We start from the raw sequence: 4984 nt of genomic DNA, 5'->3' as shown, positions 1-4984 counted from the left end.
TAAGTTTGAAAAATCCTACCGAGTGGAGAGCAGTCCTCCCACTCAGGGGCTTAGCTGTAGTCCGGTACTTGCCTAAGTTTTCTCGTTTGAAGGCTTAGCTGCGGTCAGGTACTCGCCTAAGTACGAAACACATCCCGCTCTGCAGTAACAAGTTGTAGATCGACGGCCACCTCCTCCTTGGAGAGCTTCGCCACAAATACAACGTGCACTCCATCCTGCTCTGCAGTAACGAGGTGCATGTCGACTGCTACCTTCCCCTTCGGAGCCGCGCCACAAGTACAAAAAAGTTGTCTCAACAGAAGAACTATTTCCACTCGACGGGGGATTCATAAAGATATTCAACGATAAAGCGAGTTCAGATAAATCCCAAAGGGTCCGGACCACAGGTCAAAGTGCTCAGGCATTCAGCCCGAAAGAGTTTAACGGTTACAAAAACCACTCGGCATTCCGAGGCAAATTTAAGGTGGGGCATAAAAGTTTGTTCACTCCGCAGGAGGAGGGCTAGCAGGCTCGACGAACTCGTCCAGGTCGACGCCATCGGCAATCCGAGTGGCGGCAGAAATGAAAGTCTCCATAAAAGTTCGGAAGTCGTGCTTTTGGGTGTTGGCGACCTTGATTGCGGCCAGCTTATCTTGTCGCACCTCCTTGCAGTGGACACGAACCAAAGACAGAGCCACATCAGCGCCACACCGAGCAGAAGACTTCTTCCACTCCTGCACTCGGTCAGGGATTCCATTAAGTCGAGTCATCAGAGACTCAAGATCGTTTTGGAGTGTGGCCTCTGGCCAAAGTGCCGGGTCGATCCGTGACATGGCGACCTTCAGTCGAGCCAAGTAGTCCATGGCACCGTCGGTGCGAGATTCCAATCGGAGCAGATTCATGGCAGTTTCATCTTTCACGGGAGAGTTGATTGGATCCAAACCTGGTTCGATCCGCCCAGTCTCCTCTTCAAAGTTCTGACAAAACTCTGCATTCACGATCCAAGGATAAGTCAATTTTCGTACACTGAGTCGACACAAAAAAAATCAGTCAGAACAGAATGTGCACCTTCAAGCTTGATGAAGAACTTCTTGGAAAGACTCCTCAGGTAGCTCTCCAGATCGTCCCTCCCGTGAGCAATGCTTTCCATCTTCTCGCCCAGGATGAGATTCTCCTTCTTCCAGCGCGAGCACTCCTTGTTGGCATCATTCAGAGCAGACTTCAGCCTGGTATTCTCTTCTTCCAACTGGCCGACCGAAGCCAATTTCTGTGCAGCTAGAGCGGTTTTGTCGTCAGCCTCCTTTCGAGCAGCATCCAAATCCTGGTCCTTCTTCACCAGAGCTTCTCTCAGTTTTTCTACAAAGAAATGATGCCTGATTCAGAAAGAGCAGAAGGGAACTCAAGCTTAAGACAAACCAGTCGACAAATTCGTCTTACCAGTGGCGTCGTCCTTGACCCTTTACAGCTCTGTCTTGGCCAGCTCCAAGTTAAGGTTCAGTTGGATCTGCTGTTTCTCTAAGTCAGCAAAGCGAGCCCCAAGGTCACAAGATTTCTGAAATCAAAGGGGAGAAGTTATTTTTACAGCAAAAAAAGTTACTAAGGCTACGGTCTACTGCCCGCAGTCCACCATAGCCTCGGGGACTACACCCAGTGGGTGCACTTTGCGTGCCCCCACCGGTTCTGAGCCCACTCGACCGGCCCGCCAGAGTCGAGTGCAGGGAGTAAAAAAAAAGGAGCTCAGACCACAGTCGACTGCTAGCAGTCGACCGCGGTCTCGGGGACTACACCCAGTGGGTGCACTTGGTGTGCCCCCACCGGTTTCGACCCCACTCAACCAGACCGAATGGAAGAGACAAACTATTAATTCGGTTTACACTCGACAAGATACAAAGACTACAGTTGACTGCCCGCAGTCCACCGCAGTCTCGGGGACTACACCCAGTGGGTGCACTCAGCGTGCCCCCACTAATTCAAAGTTCAATCAACGCACCCAGTGGGTGTACTAACGCAAAGATTTTTGGAGCAAAGATTTTCGGAAAGAGTCTTCAGATATCATATCCTAACAGAACAAGCGGCGACCAACTAACCTGAACGTTGCTTTGGATAGCCGAGCTGGCATCGTAGGCAGCCTAACTAGCGTCCCGCACCATCTTCATCTTCTCCATCATGACTCCCGCCTGGCGTATAGCTTCCCTGGCAGCATTCACTTTGCCTTCTGGGACATGATGGGTCGCAAAAACTAAAGGTGGGTCGACAGGGGCCTGAGCAGTCGACGAAGAAGGCAAGGCACTCGACAGCGGCACGACGAAGGTAACAGAACCCCGATTAGCGTCGCTAGTGTCCTGAACGACTGGTTCCGCCCTCGGCGTCGACTGTAGCGCCTCGCTTGCAGGAGCTTGCCTATTCTTCCTCGTCAAAGACCTCTCGAGCTCTTCATCATCATCGGGAAGGTCAATAATGTTGGGTGCTATGCAAAGTTCAATTGCCAAAATCACGTCACCCAATGATGCACATTGTAGTTGAATCGAACGAACAAAGACAGTATGGCAGAAAGCATACCCAGATTAGAAGTGGCCGCATCCTCCATCACCTCATCATTGTCCCTGTAAGCTGAGGTCCCGGGAGTGGCAGCGCTGACAGTTCCAAAGTTCGTCCAGTTAAAACAAGAAAAACAAACAGCGCGGAGCATCGAGTGAATACAAAGAGAGACACTCACGCGGAAGCGACGGGGATATCAATCTTGATCTTCGGCAACGCCTTCCGAGTCTTCGGCTCTGCAACTTTGGGGTGCTTTGGTGCCTTCTCAGTCGGGGTTGGTGAAGAGATCCGAGGACGCTTCGAAGACTGACCAGCCTGAGCAGTTGCCTTTTCACGGGCGCTCGGTCGTTCTTGGTCAAGCTTGGATCGCCTCTCCCTGCGAGGGGGCGACTCGACTTCTTCTCTATCGCTTGAGTCGTCGCTTCCTCCATCCCCTTCACCGTCGGAAGTCCACTCGCCACTGTCGCCGCCACTCGCCTCGCCTTCCAGAGCTTGCTCTTGCTCTCCGTTGGGCATTGAATACATTTCAATAGTGGCCTGAAAGAAAGCAGGGAGAACAAAGTCAGTCGACGCAGTATAGGCAGCTGCACGGGTGAATTCAGATTACAAGCAAAAACTCAGAATCAGACCTTCTCTGGTGCATGAGACTGGTCGAATGGGGGAACTCTCCTGGCTCCCCTGGGGTTATCCTTGTTTCGGGTAATGCCCGACAGCCGCTTCTCCAGTGTGTCGTCATCGACCTCCTCCGGGTGAATCCGAGTGGAGTCTTCAAGACCCGAATACATCCACATCGGATGGTCTCGGGCTTGAAGAGGCTGGATGCGCCACTGAAGGAAGACCTCCAAGAGATCCATACCGGTGACCCCATCACGGATAAGCTGGACCACTTGACCGACCAGCACCCTCACTTGCGCCTTCTCCTCCGGGAGCACCTTCAAAGGGGAGGGTTTCCTCACTCGGTCCATGGTAAAGGGAGGGAGGCCAGTCGACTGGTCCTTACAGTAAAACCAGGTCGACTGCCATCCGCGGACTGAGTCGGGAAGAATCATGGCCAGAAAAGAACTTTTCCCTCTCATCTGGATACCAAGACCCCCACACATCTGAATCACTTGCGTCCTCTCGTCACTCGAATTAGCCTTTTTCACTGTCTGGGAGCGACAAGTGAAAATGTGCTTGAAAAGACCCCAGTGAGGCCGGCAACCTAGGAAGTTCTCACACAAAGAAATGAAAGCGGCAAGATAAACGATTGTGTTGGGAGTAAAGTGGTGGATTTGTGCCCCAAAGAAGTTCAGAAACCCACGAAAGAAAGGGTGAGGAGGCAAGGAAAATCCACGGTCGATGTGGGTGGCAAGAAGAACACGCTCACCCTCCCGAGGTTGCGGCTCAGATTCCTTCCCCGGAAGCCTCGCCGAGTCATAGGGGATCAGCCCCCCTTCGGCCAGGTCGTCGAGGTCTTCTTGGGTGATCCTCGAGTGGATCCAGTCGCCCTGGATCCAGCCCTTCGGCAGGCCGGTTCGCGAGGAGGATCCGCCCCGACTGGTCGCCTTCCCCTTCGACCTCACCGTCGCCTTCTTTGCCCGCTCCAGAGCCGCCGTCTTCTCCTTCCCCATCGTCGCTGGCGAGACGCGTACGGAACGGTGGCGCGAGGGCGAGAGCGAGCGCAGCGGAGGAGCGTGAAGAGGAGAAGAGATAATGGGGACGCACTGTTCGGGAGACCCCGGTCCACCGCCTTATATGAGGCCGCTTCCGAGTGGCTGACTGGTAGGCCCGGGCGGTTCTGTCAAATCCCGTAACAATCGCGCGCGCGATACGTGGCGAAAAAGGTGGTGCGGCAATCGAGGCGGCTCCGCTCTATCCCATCCGATTACTGCGGCCTTCCCCGTCTCGCGCGCTTCCCAAAATTTGGATCCCACGAAATCTGCGGGCAGCGGAACAACCTGTCAGACCAAAGATCTCCTCCGCACCGTCACTCGGAGCCTTTCAAGTAAAGAAACTCACTCGACAAAAACCTAAGAATGGATCAAGGCGTCTGGAAAGAAAGTTGTTGTCATCACTCTGGTCCATTGATCCGAAACAAGGTATGCTCACGACATGAAAAATGAGTCGGAGATGTGCTCAAACCCTTTCCCACTCAAACCTCGATCCATTCGGGGGCTAATGATGAAGCTATGTACCTAGGGTAGGGTCATGGACCTGTCCAAATTGACCTACCCAAGGACACCTCCAGAAGAAATCACATTTCAATCGACTTGGCGGTGTTTCACTCGACGGACTCGAAGACACTCGACCAAGAAACAACCACTCGACCAAGATCCAACCACCCGACGGCCAGGAGACCTAAAGTCACTCCGCACGCTAAGGTCGGTCATTAAGTAGCATTTATGGTCATCATAGCACTTTATTAGGGGCGTTACCAGTAATGCCCGACCTTAATGTACTTAAAACCCTGCATAACTGAGGGCCGGGG

The sequence above is a fragment of the Triticum urartu genome, chromosome 3, assembly GCF_003073215.2.
Source record: "Triticum urartu cultivar G1812 chromosome 3, Tu2.1, whole genome shotgun sequence".
Lineage (NCBI taxonomy): Eukaryota > Viridiplantae > Streptophyta > Magnoliopsida > Poales > Poaceae > Triticum > Triticum urartu.
Note: the sequence above shows the minus strand (reverse complement) of the source record.